Source organism: Salvelinus fontinalis, chromosome 19 (assembly GCF_029448725.1).
Source record: "Salvelinus fontinalis isolate EN_2023a chromosome 19, ASM2944872v1, whole genome shotgun sequence".
Lineage (NCBI taxonomy): Eukaryota > Metazoa > Chordata > Actinopteri > Salmoniformes > Salmonidae > Salvelinus > Salvelinus fontinalis.
The window spans coordinates 19226536-19243291 of NC_074683.1; the positions used below are offsets into that span (position 1 = coordinate 19226536).

At 40.7% G+C, this 16756-nt stretch overlaps 1 protein-coding gene across 3 annotated transcripts in view; it reads right to left on the reverse strand.

Annotated features, from left to right (window-relative positions):
* Positions 1-16756, reverse strand: part of LOC129816464 (melanophilin-like) — a 133677-nt gene that overhangs the window by 97720 nt on the left and 19201 nt on the right. The window lies entirely within an intron of this gene.

Below are 16756 nucleotides of genomic sequence, written 5' to 3' on the forward strand. Positions count from 1 at the left end.
GGTTAGAGATCCGGAAGATACGCACCTGGAAAAATAACTACCTTACAATGAAGGCTAGATGTGACATGTGACATGTGCAAGTGTTAACATGTTGTTTTTTTGTTGTTTAAAAGAAAAAGTTAAAAATCATCTTTATCATTAATATGCTATGTCAATAAAAGCAATTTAACTGTCAAAGAAGACTGCCTTGGAATTTTATTTCGTGCAAACTAATAAAAAACAATGTTTTGCACATTGTCTTTTTTTTACTTCAATTTTAGCATGCTATAGATACAGTAGATATTTATGTTTTTCTTTTCAATGTGATCTTTAGTGTAGACAGATTGAGCCACGTTTGAGTCTGTGTGTAAGGGTTCTAAAAATTAAATAACTTTACAAGTAGACCCAGATATTTGAGAGGTTTTATAAAATACACAGGATTAGCATGTCCCTAGGATTACATTAAACTAAATTGATTATGACCTTAAACTAGAAAGTTCTGCTTAGCTGGCACTCCTTGGGAATCCTGGTATGGGAGCCAGACATCCACATTCTGGGAAGATCCAATTTAGCAGAATGTTCCCATACAAGGATATCTCCTGGATGCCCATCAACACCAGCCACCCCCCCCCCCCCCCCCCCCTTCCCCACACAAATCCTTCATAGCTCACATTTAGTTAAGGGGAGTGAGAAAGAGAGAATCATAAAACCATCACATAATAGTTTCCAGAGACTGAAAAGCAACCCACGGTTCAGAGCAGACTACTAAGCATTAAGAGCCATTTTCCCTTTCAAACCCAAAAACCTCAGCTTGATTTGATAAATCTTTGGCCAAACAGTTCTGCTAAATGGACCGGTTTCAACATTGCAGTTACATAATGCGGGGATCAATGTGAATGCATATACACAAGAGTAAGAGTGTTTATCGTAAGGCGTTAACCCCGGCGTCCTGGCTAAATTCCCAATTTAGCCCCATTTCCATCATGGCCACCGAATTACCCCTTCATTCCTAATTGTCACATAGTATCACACCTCACCTTTCCTCTATATAAATGCAATCAGTTATTATAATATTATTCAATTAAAGCTTCATTCTGGGATTCGAAAAACAACCAAATGGCCATCCCGCCACTTGTTTTGGTATACAGATCATCCCCAGCTTACAATTGGCTCATTCATCCCCCCTCCTCTCTCCTGTAACTATTCCCTAGGTAGTTGCTGTAAATGAGAACGTGTTCTCAGTCAACTAACCTGGTAAAATAAGGGTCAAATAAAAAATACAGCTGACAGATGGACCTAAGAAAATGTAACCCCTCTCAAATGCAAATGAACCTCTAACGAGGATTAGCTGTCAACGGATGTTTATTGACTCTTCAAAATATTATCTAACCCATAAGCTACGCTGTGAAATGAAATGATAGAAGAAAAGCAGAAAACAATGCTACAATAATTGGGATTATGACTTGAGTTTTAAAGTGGAACTGACAGGGTTTTAGCAACATGAAATCTTATGAAAATCAGCTCAATATACAGCCCCAGGAAGAATATGAAGCCTTTAAAAAGACATCTGACAAGCAAGCAAATAGATATGGTAATTTTAAAATGTTATTAAATTCATTGAATGTTTGAGAATGACGTAGAGTAAGCCATTTGTGAAATTCCTATAGAAATAAAGAGTGGAAACGCAGCCGTGCGTTTGGACAGTTAATAGACACTGCAGTAAATTAAACATCTGTCTTGTCTAGGACCGGAGTCTACACAGACCGGTGCGCCATTGCAAATCAGAGCTACAGCAGGCCTATATGCAAATAAGCCCTTGTGTTGTCAACAATATTTAGTGGGTTTTCAGACCCCTCCAGGGATTTTAATTGGTAAAATTTTCTTGCGACAAGTTCAGCTACCTACACGGGCCTATCATTATTCACTTTGAACTGGACTGTGTGTTTACAGGCAGTAGCAACAGTGTGCGTCACGCCCTGACCTTAGAGATCCTTTTTATGTCTCTATTGTGGTTTGGTCAGGGCGAGAGTTGGTGTGGGCATTCTATGTTTTGTGTTTCTATGATTTTCTATTTCTATGTTTTGGCCGGGTATGGTTCTCAATCAGGGACTGCTGTCTATCGTTGTCTCTGATTGGGAACATACATAGGTAGCTTTTTTTCCCACCGTTATTTGTGGGAAGTTGACTTTGTTTAGGGCACAAAGCCTTTGAGCATCACGATTTGTTTTGTATTGTTTATTGTTGTGTCGGCGTCATTTCTAAAATAAAGAGAAAATGTAGGCTCACCATGCTGCACCTTGGTCCTCATCTTTCAACAGCCGTGACAGTGTGACTTTAGATCATTGAAAAGCGTTTGCCAAAAGTCACAAAATACATCTGAATGGATTTCTGCAAATATGTAAATACCACAGGAGTACTCTCACATTTGGGAACTTTACAGTTCTATTGATCAAACAACCATGAAAAGGTAAGCTCTCTCCCTCAATTGCCTATGAACATCAACAACAACTAGATCAATAACTAATGTTAGATAGAGCGAGATGAGCTAAAATCTTACAAGAGAACAATAGATAAACCCACTCAATCTTTTTCAGCTTGTAGACGGCCGTCAAAATTGCAATTATGAACGATGGGGAATAATAACCTGCCTGCCCGTCTGCAGCTTGTCTGCCAATGCATGCTTGTCCAAAACCACATTTTGACGACTGAATGGGAACCCATTTGATCGATGCCAAATACACTTGATTGACAACGAAGAGTTATGTAAACTGTCAGCATAGCTTGCTAGCAAAGTGATTCACATTTCTTGCTAGTTAACCAAACGACACCTGGATCTCTAGCTGTAGCCACAGAAAAGTAATATGGGGGGAGAAGTTGGCAAATCATCCACTCTTCCAATTAAAACAGCCTCCCAGCAGATTGTTAACACTAGGCTCCTTGTTTTTAGCTTGCATAAATACAGTTGAAGTTGGAAGTTTACATGACACATTTAAACACAGTTTTTGACAATTCTTGACATTTAATCCTAGTAAACATTCCCTGTCTTAGGTCAGTTAGGATCACCACTTATTTAAAAAATGTGAATGTCATTTTTTTTTTAAAGAGAATGATTTATTTCAGCTTGTATTTCTTTCATCACATTCCCAGTGGGTCAGAAGTTTACATACACTCAATTAGTATTTGGTAGCATTGACTTTAAATTGTTTAACTTGGGTCAAACATTTTGGGTAGCCTTCCACAAGCTTCCCACAATAAGTTAGTTGAATTCTGACCCATTCCTCCTGACAGAGCTGGTGTAACCGAGTCAGGTTTGTAGGCCTCCTAGCTCGCACGTGCTTTTTCAGTTCTGCCCAAAAACTTTCTATGGGATTGAGGTCAGGGCTTTGTGATGGCCACTCCAATACCTTGACTTTGTTGTCCTTAAGCCATTTTGCCACAACTTTGGAAGTATGCTTGGGGTCATTGTCCATTTGGAAGACGCATTTGCGACCAAGCTTTAACTTCCTGACTGATGTCTTGAGATGTTGCTTCAATATATCACATAATTTTACTTCCTCATTACGCCATCTATTTTGTGACGAGCACCAGACCCTCCTGCAGCAAAGCACCTCCACAACATGATGCTGCCACCCCCGTGCTTCACGGTTGGGATGGTGTTCTTCGGCTTGAAAGGTTCCCCCTTTTTCCTCCAATGTGATTATGGCCAAACAGTTCTATTTTTGTTTCATCAGACCAGAGGACATTTCTCCAAAAAGTACAATCTTTGTCCCCATGTGGAGTTGCAAACCCTGGTCTGTTTTTTTTTTATGGTGGTTTTGGAGCAGTGGCTTCTTCCTTGCTGAGCGGCCTTTCAGGTTATGTCGATGTAGGACTTGTTTTACCATGGATATAGATACTTTTGTACTTGTTTCCTCCAGCATCTTCACAAGGTCCTTTGCTGTTGTTCTGGGATTGATTTGCACTTTTCACACCAAAGTACGTTCATCTTTAGGAGACAGAACGTGTCTCCTTCCTGAGCGGTACGACAGCTCCGTGGTCCCATGGTGTTTATACTTGCGTACTATCATTTGTACAGATGAATGTGGTACCTTCAGGTGTTTGGAAATTGCTCCCAAGGATGAACTAGACTTGTGGAGGTCTACAGTTTTTTTTTCCCCCGGCTGATTTATGTAGATTTTCCAATCATGTCAAACAAAGAGGCACTGAGGTTGAAGGTAGGCCTTGAAATACATCCACAGGTAAACCTCCAATTGACTCAAATGACGTCAATTAGCCTATCAGAAGCTTCTAAAGCCATGACATAATTTCATGGAATTTTCCAAGCTGTTTAAAGGCACAGTCAACTTAGTGTATTGTAAACTTCTGACCCACTGGAATTGTGATACAGTGAAATAATGTCTGTAAATAATTGTTGGAAAAATTACTTGTGTCATGCACAAAGTAGATGTTCTAACCGATTTTCCAAAACTATGGTTTGTTAACTTATTGTCAATAGGGGGCGCTGTTTCACTTTGGAAAAAATCCTGCCCAAATGAAACGGCCTCGTACTCTTTTCTAGATCATACAATATGCATATTATTATTACTATTGGATAGAAAACACTCAGAAGTTTCTAAAACTGTTTGAATTATGTCTGTGAGTAAAACAGAACTCATTTTGCAGCAAACTTCCATGTAGGAAGTGAAAAATCTGAAAACGAGGCTCTGTTTCAGGGCCTGCCTATTCAATTGCCTTATATTTATCGATACGCATGTGTGACAGGTTAAAGGAAATACTAATAGCCTGTTATACATTAAAAAGTATTAGTAAGTTCATAGTATGTGAGGATCTTAAAACATCTAAGGTTAAGAAGATCATGCATTCAGTATTAGTTGATAGATTGATAACATTTATATAATTGTGTTAAAATCCGTCAAGCATACAAAGGGTACGAATTGTGAGAGGAATGTGTAAACGTTATGTTGATTACTTTATTTTGTCGTTGGTAAAAGCTTCACTTCCACTTCATACGCCTTCCACTAGATGTCAACAGGCAGTGGAAGGTAGAATGGGGTGTCTAGCTTGATCTGAGGCCGAACAAGAGCTTTTGGAGTGGCAGGTCAGGAATTGTCTTTGTCTACCAATGCACGACGCGGAGCTCGACATTGGCTTCTGAAAAGCGTTACGTATACACGGCGAATATCTCCGGCTCTGATTTTATTTGATACATGTGATAATAACATCATAAAGTAGGTTTTTTCAACCGAGTTTTATCAGTTTATTCAACGTTTATTGGGACTTTTGGAATTTTCCGTTCTTTGCGCCAAGAGTTGATGGGCATGTTCGCGCCACATGGCTAGCCAAGGTTGCTAATTCGACAGAAGAAATGGACATTCTAAAACCAAACAACGATTTATTCTGGACCAAGGACTCCTTGTACAACATTCTGATGGAAGCTCAACAAAAGTAAGAAAACATTTATGATGTTATTTCGTATTTCTGTGTAAAATGTTGAGTCCTATTCTCCGCCGTTTTTGTGAGCGCTGTCTTGCAATAACGCAAGCTGTATGTTATGGTAAAGTTATTTTTTAAAATCTAACACAGCGGTTGCATTAAGAACCAGTGTATCTTTCATTTGCCATACAACAAGTCTTTTTATGTAAAGTTTATGTTGAGTTCTTTGGTCAGATTAGGTGAGTGTCCAAAATATCTCTGGAGATTCTGGTGAATCGATGCTACGTATTCACAATGTATAATCAGGATTTGTAGCTCTACATATGCACATTTTCAAACATAACATAATTGTATTGTATTGTATAACATGAGATGCAGTTATAAGACTGTCATCTGATGAATTTGTTCAAGGTTAGTGATTTAATTTTATATCTTTTGCTGGTTTTTGCAAAAGCTACCTTTTGCGGTGAATAAATGCGTTTGTGTGTTTGGCTATTGTGGTAAGCTAATATAATTCTATATTGTGTTTTCGCTGTAAAATACTTAAAAAAATCGGAAATATTGGCTGGATTCACAAGATGTTTATCTTTCATTTGCTGTACACCATGTATTTTTCATAAATGTTTTATGATGAGTATTTAGGTATTTCACGTTGCTCTCTGTAATTATTCTGGCTGCTTTGGTGATATTTTTGATGGTAGCTGCAAAGTAAAACTATGATTTATACCTCAAATATGCACATTTTCGAACAAAACATAAATACATGTTATAAGACTGTCATCTGATGAAGTTGTTTCTTGGTTAGTGACTAATTTTATCTCTATTTGGTCGGTTTTGTGATAGCTACCTATGCGGTAGAAACATGGTGAAAATATGCGGCTGAGTCTTTGGCTATTGTGGTTAGCTAATAGAAATACATAATGTTTTCGCTGTAAAACATAAAAAAAATCGGAAATGATGACTGGATTCACAAGCTGTTTATCTTTAATTTGCTGTATTGGACTTGTGATTTCATGAAAATTATATTATATGATATCCCTGTCCCGTTAGGCTAGGCTATGCTATGCTAGTCAGCTTTTTTGATGAGGAGGATCCCGGATCCAGGAGAGAGAAGTGGTAGAGGTTTTAACAAGACATTTGTGGAGTGGTTGAAAAACAAGTTTTAATGACTCCAACCTAAGTGTATGTAAACTTCCAACTTCAACCGTAGATAAGCTAGCCTTTTCTTGGTAAGCCATACTTGTGATTTTTGTTGAGCACCCCTCCATTGCTTTGTTTGCAAAAGCACGAAGGCCCACCTGAACAGATAAACTAGCCTATTAACACCGTTATGACTGACTAGTGATCATTGCTCTTGCAGTTTGATTGTTTTAACATTCCCAGCCTTGGTTACATTCATCTGTTTTTGTCCAAAATATTGAGTCATTGAAACTGAAACAGTGCATTCCAAATGGGTGGCGGGAGCAAACAATGTACCAGGCCAGCTGTGATTTACAACCTGATAGCAATATTTGTTGGACTACCAAGAAATGTATTATATAAATGATATTATTAATGCGTTGAAGTCACAACCTGATCTGTAGACCTGTGCTTGTCTACACACCCACACCAGGTGTCTCCCATTTCCCCCCATTATCCCCTGTGTATTTACACTGCCGTTCAAAAGATTGGGGTCAATGGGAAATGTCCTTGTTTTTGAAAGAAAAACACATTTGTTTGTACATTAACATAACATTGATCAGAAATACAGTGTAGACATTGTTAATGTTGTAAAGTCCCTTTTTCAGGACCCTGTCTTTCAAAGATAATTCATAAAAATCCAAATAACTTCACATATCTTCATTGTAATAGGTTTAACACTGTTTCCATGCTTGTTCAATGAACCATAAACAATTAATGAACATGCACCCGTGGAACGGTCGTTAAGACACTAACAGTTTACAGACAGTAGGCAATTAAGGTCACAGTTATGAAAATGTAGGACACTAAAGAGGCATTTCTACTGACTCTGAAAAACACCAAAAGAAAGATGCCCAGGGTCCCTGCTCATCTACGTGAACTTGCCTTAGACATGCTGCAAGGAGGCATGAGGACTGCAGATGTGGCCATAAAATTGCTAAAAATTGCAATGTCCGTACTGTGAAACGCTTAAGACAGCGCTACAGAAAGACAGGACGGACAGCTGATCGTCCTCGCAGTTGCAGACGACGTGTAACAACACCTGCACAGGATCGGTACATCCTAACATCACATCTGCGGGACAGGTACAGGATGGAAACAACTGCCCAAGTTACACCAGGAACGCACAATCCCTCCATCAGTGCTCAGACTGTCCGCAATGGGCTGAGAGAGGCTGGACTGAGGGCTTGTAGGCCTGTTGTAAGGCAGGTCCTCACCAGACATCACCGGCAACAATGTCGCCTATGGGCACAAACCCACTGTCGCTGGTCCATACAGGACTGGCAAAAAGTGCTCTTCACTGACGAGTCGCGGTTTTGTCTCACCAAGGGTAATGGCCGGATTCGCGTTTATCGTCAAAGAAATTAGCGTTACACCGAGGCCTGTACTCTGGAGCGGGATTGATTTGGAGGTTGAGAGTCCGTCATGGTCTGGGGCTGTGTGTCACAGCATCATCGGACTGAGCTTGTTGTCATTGCCTGCAATCTCAACGCTGTTCGTTACAGGGAAGACATCCTCCTCCCTCATGTGGTACCCTTCCTGCAGGCTCATCCTGACATGACCCTCCAGCATGACAATGCCACCAGCCTTACTGCTCGTTCTTTGCGTGATTTCCTGCAAGACAGGAACGTCAGTGTTCTGCCATGGCCAGCAAAGAGCCTGGATCTCAAACCCATTGAGCACGTCTGGAACATGTTGGATCAGAGGGTGAGGGCTAGGGCCATTCCCCCCAGAAACGTCCGGGAACTTGCAGGTGCCATGGTGGAAGAGTGGGGTAACATCTCACAGCAAGAACTGGCAAATCTGGTGCAGTCCTCGAGGAGGAGATGCACTGCAGTACTTAATGCAGCTGGTGGCCACACCAGATACTGACTGTTACTTTTGATTTTGACCCCCCTTTGTTCAGGGACACGTTATTCTATTTATGTTAGTCACATGTCTGTGGAACTTGTTCAGTTTATGTCTCAGTTGTTCATTCTTGCTTTGTTCATACATATATTTACGTATATGTAAATATGTTAAGTTTGCTGAAAATAAATGCAGTTGACAGTGAGAGGACGTTTCTTTTTTTGCTGAGTTTATATCTGAAAGATATAAGAAAGATCAGGAAACATTTGTTAGTTTTTTACATGTATTTAACCCTGTATTTTGGTCACTAAACAGCCTCCATATACTGTATACTTCCATAATTGTTTTTGACAGGTACTGGGGGACTTTCAGACGAGTCTTGTGAAGCCCGTGGGCTTCCTATAACAAAACAACTGACATGTAGGTGTTCGTGAGAGTCACCATTACACAGAGGGGTCATATTCATTTTGTAGGCCAAACCGTTCGGACGTTACAGACTATTTTGTGAGAAGACTGATTTCTTCGGGAAGTCTCATGGTCTGACACATCGCTCTAGCTCTTTCACCTTTCACTGCAGATGCAAAAGTGTTACAAAGCTGGATGCGGTGGATTGAGACGCATCCAATGCATAAAAAAAAAAAACATATCTCGAGCTTAAACTGATGGACTTTTACGGGAATGTTCTTATTATGCTAATTAGATTTCCGCGGGGCACGGACATCGACCTTAGAGGGTTAATGGACTTAATCAACAACAAGCATCATGACAAAAACAGCTCTAACTTTAACAGAGAACACGGAAAATAAATAGCTGGATCAAGACATTGGCAAAGTGTGTGGCAGAATTTGGAAAGAAAGAGGAGACAGTGAGTTGTTTGTGTTTTGGGAAAGAGAGACCAGGAGAGGCAAGAGAGAGAATCTTGTTTTTCATTCAGAGTTTGAAATAGTGTGGCTAAAATTGGCCTTGTGACTGTGACATGGCTGTGTTCCTCTCTACAACGGGAAAGAAAATTCCACGTACATTCCAGAGCCGTAGAGAGACTCATGGCCTGGACAACATAGACCATCAGCAACTGCAACCAAGCGTGCTTAGGCCTACTGTGTAGAGCTGTGATTATAGCTAAAGCTTCCTAACCACAACAAACAACCACACTGAATATGGATACATGGGAGTTTTAATCTGGACACAAAATGGACCGTTAGTCCTGTTTTATTGCTACTGTGCATCTATATTTTAGTATTTTCTCTATATTAAGTTAGAGACATGCGGAGCAGCAGAGGTCATGGCATCAGGGGACTTTCTGCAAAAGAGCTCTGAGTATGCCAGGAGTGATTGGTTGATTAGATCAGGTTAGATTTCTGACCAAAGGGCAGGGCGTGTGCCAAACTGGTGCTTCTTTCTCTGCTATGTCCCTTCCTTTTCTGTCTCTCTCTCTCAACCCCAATCATACACACAAGACCAGATGCACAAAGGCACATGTACAGTACATATGTGTGCACACAAGCACACCCCAGGCATTCCCAAACACCTGTAGAACATCAATATTTCATATCTACGATTAATCATCCGACATGTTACTACCGAAGAATTACAATCATTTAAATGCTTCATGTAAAATATATATGTGACATGCAAGTTTAACAACCAGACATGGCATTTAACATGTTAAATATCACTTTTTATTCATTATGAACACATGGGAACCAGCAGCTAATCCATTTACAATGGGTTATGTAACAAGGACATATCACATAGGAGGAATAAAAACAAGGACTGCGTCCCAAATGGCACCCTATTCACTAAACGTATCATGACCGTCATCGATAAAAGACAGTATTGTGCAGCCGTCTTCATCGACCTGGCCAAGGCTTCGACTCTGTCAATCACCACATTCTTATTGGCAGACTCAACAGCTTTTGTCTCTCAAATGACTGCCTCGCCTGCTTCACTAACTACTTCTCAGATAGAGTTCACTGTGTCAAATCGGAGGGCCTGTTGTCCGGACCTCTGGCAGTCTCTATGGGGGTGCCACAGGGTTCAATTCTCGGGCATACTCTTTTCTCTGTATATATAAATGATGTCGCTCTTGCTGCGGGTGATTCTTTGATCCACCTCTACGCAGACGACACCATTCTGTATACATCTGGCCCTTCTTTGGACACTGTGTTAACAAACCTCCAAACGAGCTTCAACGCCATACAACACTCCTTCTGTGGTCTCCAACTGCTCTTAAATGCTAATAAAACGAAATGCATGCTCTTCAACCGATCACTGCCAGCACCCGCCCGACTAGCATCGCTACTCTGGACTGTTCCGACTTAGAATATGTGGATAACTATAAATACCTAGGTGTCTGGCTAGACTGTAAACTCACCTTCCAGACTCACATTAAGCATCTCCAATCCTAAGTTAAATCTAGAATCGGCTTCCTATTTCGCAATAAATAAATAAATAGGCCGTGGTGGCGAAGTAATTACAATATAGCAATTAAACAATGGAATGGTAGAATGTGCAGAAGATGAACGTGCAAGTAGAGATACCGGGGTGCAAAGGAGCAAGATAAATAAATAAATACAGTATGGGGATGAGGTAGATTGGATGGGTTATTTACAGATGAGCTATGTACAGGTGTAGTGACAGCTGGTGCTTAAATCTAGTGAGGGAGTGAAGAGTCTCCAGCTTCAGTGATTTTTGCAGTTCGTTCCAGTCATTGGCAGCAGAGAACTGGAAGGAGAGGCGGCCAAAGGAAGAATTGGCTTTGGGGGTGGGTGCTGCAATGGTGACCAGTGAGCTGAGATAAGGCAGGGCTTTACCTAGCAAAGACTTGTATATGGAGCCAGTGAGTTTGGCGACGAGTATGAAGCGAGGGCCAGCCAACGAGAGCATACAGGTCACAGTGGTGGGTAGTATATGGGGCTTTGGTGACAAAACGGATGGCACTGTCATAGACTGCATCCAATTTATTGAGTAGAGCGTTGGAGGCTATTTTGTAAATGACATCGACAAAGTCGAGGATCGGTAGGATGGTCTTGTTTTACGAGGGTATGTTTGGCAGCATGAGTGAAGGATGCTTTTTTGCGGAATAGGAAGCCGATTCTAGATTTAATTTTGGATTGGAGATGTTTAATGTGAGTCTGGAAAGAGAGTTTAGTCTAACCAGACACCTAGGTATTTGTAGTTGTCCACATATTCTAAGTCAGAACAGTCCAGAGTAGTGATGCTGGACAGGCGGGCAGGTGCGGGCAGTGATCGGTTGAAGAGCATGCGTTTAGTTTTAATTGCATTTAAGACCAGTTGGAGGCCACGGAAGGAGAGTTGTATGGCATTGAAGCTCGTCTGGAGGTTAGTGAACACAGTGTCCTAAGAAGGGCCAGAATTATACAGAATGGTGTCGTCTGCGTAGAGGTGGATCAAAGAAACACCAGCAGCAAGAGCGACATCATTGATGTATACAGAGAAGAGAGTCGGCCCGAGAATTGAACCCTGTGGCACCCCCATAGAGACTGCCAGAGGTCTGACAACAGGCCCTCCGATTTGACACACTGAACTCTATCAAATAAGTAGTTGGTGAACCAGGCGAGGCAATCATTTGAGAAACCAAGGCTGTTGAGTCTGCCAATAAGAATGTTGTGATTGACAGAGTTGAAAGCCTTAGTCAGGTCGATGAATACAGCTGCACAGTAATGTCTCTTATCGATGGCGGTTATGATATCGTTTAGGACCTTGAGCGTGGCTGAGGTGCACCCATGACCAGCTCTGAAACCAGATTGCATAGCGGAGAAGGTACGGTGGGATTCGGAATGGTCGGTAATCTGTTTGTTAACTTGGCTTTCGAAGACCTTAGAAAGGCAGGGTAGAATAGATATAGATACTTTTGTTCCTGTTTCCTCCAGCATCTTCACAAGGTCCTTTGCTGTTGTTCTGGGATTGATTTGCACTTCGCACCAAAGTACGTTCATCTCTAGGAGACAGAACGCGTCTCCTTCCTGAGCAGTACGACAGCTCCGTGGTCCCATGGTGTTTATAATTGCGTACTATTGTTTGTACAGATGAACGTGGTACCTTCAGGCGTTTGGAAAGTGATCCCAAGTATGGACCAGACTTTTGGGGATCTACATTTTTTTCTTAGGTCTTGGCTGATTTATTTAGATTTTCCCATGATGTCAAGCAAAGAGGCATTGAGTTTGAAGGTAGACCTTGAAATACATCCACATGTACACCTCCAATTGACTCAAATGTTGTCAATTAACCTATCAGAAGCTTCTAAAGCCATGACATCGTTTTCTGGAATTTTCCGAGCTGTTTAAAGGCACAGTCAACTTAGTGTATTGTAAACTTCTGACCCACTGGAATTGTGATACAGTGAATTATAAGTGAAATAATCTGTCTGTAAACAATTGTTGGAAAAATAACTTGTGTCATGCACAAAGTAGATGTCCTAACCGACTTGCCAAAACTATAGTTTGTAAACAAGAAATTTGTGGAGTGGTTGAAAAAAGAGTTTTAATGACTCCAACCTAAGTGTATGTAAACTTCCGACTTCAACTGTACTTAGCTAGCAAATGCGGCTAGCTAGTTTAATCTACTGAAACACCTTGCTCAAACAGAGGGATGCTATGTTAGCTAGCTGCCTATGACTTTCCAACACAACACTGGAACTCTTCCAAGTCAACGTAACGTTAAGCTTTTGGTATTACTAATTTATTGCCACTGGGGCTCGCCGGTGTAATTGCTTACTGACTGTACACTAACATTACTGCATGATTGTAGCAGGTTTACCGACGTGTTAGTTCTATTAGCTATGCTGACTATGACATTGTAGGCTGTTTGTAGAGGTTTGGCTTGGAAAGGTTCTCTCGCCTGGTCACACAGCTGATATGTTGTGCATTGAAGTCCACAAGCGAAGGGAAAAGAGGGAATACAATGTGGCTGTTATGAAAGGGAACTCTGTTTACGCGTGATCAGGGGTGTATTCATTCTGATTCTGTTGAAAAACGTTTCTTAAACGGAAGCAAACGGAACAAAACGGGGATAAAAATACCTGAATTTGTCCAATAGAAACTCTTGTTTGCAACTGTTGGACTAATAATTACATTATTGTTTGTGTAAACTGTGTTGTTGGCTAGCTCCAATGACACAACACTCTCCTGACGAGAGAGCACATTTTCTAATGTGAAATCGAAATCGCCTGGCCTCATTAGCTCATTGTCTGGATATATCCAAGTAAATGTCACTAGAAAACAGCTAAAACAAATGCAAATGCAGCTACTGTTGTTATTCTGTCTGCACTGTTTGATGTGACTGTAAGTTAGCCGTAGTTGGCTAGCTAGCAAGCAAGGGACAAGAACGTTTCCAGCCAGTATGGCAATGGAACATTTAGAAAGCACATCAAATTTGTCTCTCGACCTATGTTCACCTGCGTTGTATGCTTTCATTCATAGGCTAGATTGTAGCAACCTAATGATGGGTATAGGGACAATTTGAGTATCATGGTAGTAGCCTAAACCTATTGCTGTTACATTAAACTGGGTGAATGGAATATGAATCCAAAATGCTGTAATAGAAATAAGGCCATGCTCATTTTAAATGGCACTGGCCGCCACTGAACTCCACTTATCCTGAATGAAATGACTGAGCCATAAGTTAAGGATCAATGAAATCAGATCCCCTCCCTCTTGCAAAGATGACGTCATCATCCCCTTCATTTGAGGAAGACGACTGATTGAATATTTTTATTAATAAATTTAAAAAGGGTGTTAAATGTTTTAGTATTAAAATATATCCCATTACACATTTTAGTAATGACAATGTATTTTAAACTTCACGCACAGTAACACTTTTTGTACGACTTAATAAAATAATTGTATCGATGTGCTTGTGGATTGATAAGTACACAAGTTGAGAAGCAATAACATAAGGACAGCACTTCCAAAAGCCTATTTCACACCATAGCCTGCTGAATTTGCAATATAACTTTTATTTTGATTTTGGCACAAATGAATATGTGGCACTGATTCGCCCTTGGATTAATGTTTCAACATTGTCTCAATGAAGAGTTTGGCGTTCGACTAGCAATGTGCAACATGCACGCGCAGTTACAAGCCTGCTAGAGTCAGAGGCAGGTGGACGAGCAATATCCACTGTCGTAGTATGGATGAAGCCGGAGCTGGAATGTGAAGCTAACTGAAGCTGGTTAGCGTTAGAAAACCCTGAGTAGATATAGCTTGCTTTGTAGGATACCTCTCTGGTGTGATCAGACATAGCATGTTGTCCACAATTATATTAGGCTACTAAGTGATAGTGATCCACGGATGATCCAGGATTGATTGTTTGCTGATCAACTGGAGTCACGTAGGAATCCAACATGGTATATACTCCATCAGAGGCCTAGATGTGATGTCAAAAAGTGTAAATCCAAGTGGTTGGTTTAGGATCTGCATACTGCATATTGGGAGAGGTAAAGAAACTAAGGTAAGGCATTAAGCAAAATCGAAGGTAGGTCAATACCGTTGCATAAACCCGTTGCATGAATCCGTCTTGCATGGCGTTTGAACACATCATAAGCACAGTGCATCCCTTTGAGTAACACATTCATGCAATTAGTAGTTCATTAGATTCAAAACGACTGACTAACCGATTATTCAACAATAGATCCTATCCTTCACCATTACGAGGATCAAAACAAATCTGACCCTGGACCAGCGGTTACATGGAACTTTGTCCAATTCTGCATATTGGATGAGCAAGATTTAGACTTGACCCAGCAGAACTAATCCACGACACAGCCAGGGAAGGTCCCATTATCCCCATCCCACCATGCTTATCTCTCCCTACCATCAGAGGCGCTCCAGAGAGTCATGTGATGCCCGGGCTAGGCCGAGCAGTGCCTCCCGGAGTCTGGACATAGTCCACATCGTCTGCTGACTCCTGCATGGCACAGATAGTCCTGAGACTCATTACCTAGAAACCCACACAGCGTGAGAAGGGAGAGTCAATGCTCTTCATAACATTGCTAGCTCTGACCTGACTCCTATGAGAATCAATGCATCTTACCACAAGTAAAACAATATTTTTTTTTTACCAATTGATTGGCTTTTTATGATATAGGAGGGTATTTTTGTAAAATGTTCTAAGATGTTTGACATATTTTGTTTAATTAACGCCAAACCATACAAGTGAGGTGAACCTTCAAGTGGAACAAATGTGAGTGTCAAACCACAATTGGATCATGCAACCTTGCCTTTATGGAACAATATCATGAACTGCCCAATCAGCTGACTAGTAGACTCCATCTCTACCAGAGAAAAACACACTGGGACATCAGGAATGTGTCAATTATCTGACATTACACAGCTGGGCTACAGAACAGGTCATGTGATCTGTGGCTCACTACCAGGCATCCCAGTAGAGCTTAGATATATAAAGGCCCTGTATCAGTGTTTACTATCATGCCTACCCACTGGGTACAAACAGGTTGAAAGGACATTGCTTTAACGTCTTGTTAACATTGTAGGATTATCATTGTATCAACATGGAAATCAAACTGGATTTGAAAAATTCAATTTTGGTCTTGCCTGAAATCAAAGACCATCACAGGCGTCAAGGTTTTAGTTCATTTCACGTTAGTCTAAAACGCTTGGTTGACATCAGAGGGAGTTAAGGGAACAACAAGTATGTACCGTATGTACTGTATAATGCATTTGACTCTGATGTGAACCTTGAGGTCACTCCTAATCCCAGTCTACAGAAAACTGCAATTAAAATGAGACGGATTAACACGTCTCCTGGAGAGAGAGCCGTCTGAACCAACAAAATATCCCGATCTGCACTAATCTACACTATTAATCTACGTGGTCACACAGCGTAAATTCAATGGTGGATATATTCAAAAGAAGCCTTTGTCAGCTGGACCCAACTCTGCTATTCTCTGGGTAGAAAGAATGATTCCCTCAACAAAGTGGAGTGATAATCCCTATTCCAATTTTATGTCATGTCTATAGACTCCGATATATGGTCAAATGTATCAAAAATAATGACATGAAATGAATAACTGATTGATCCTGCATGGTAAGTGATCTTTAAAGTTGCTGTTCCAAATTACAGAGCAGTAAACCTCTGACATTTCAACATATCCAGTAACTCAATTAGATTGTTACTAAGATATGACATTGTTAATTCTTAGGCGAGATCAGTCACTGGTAGACAGAATAGTGATAAATAGCAAATATGATCCAATATTCATAATATTTGCATACTACTTCAATATAACATACTGAAATCAAACCAATAATTTGGCAACAAAAAAACAACAAACTTT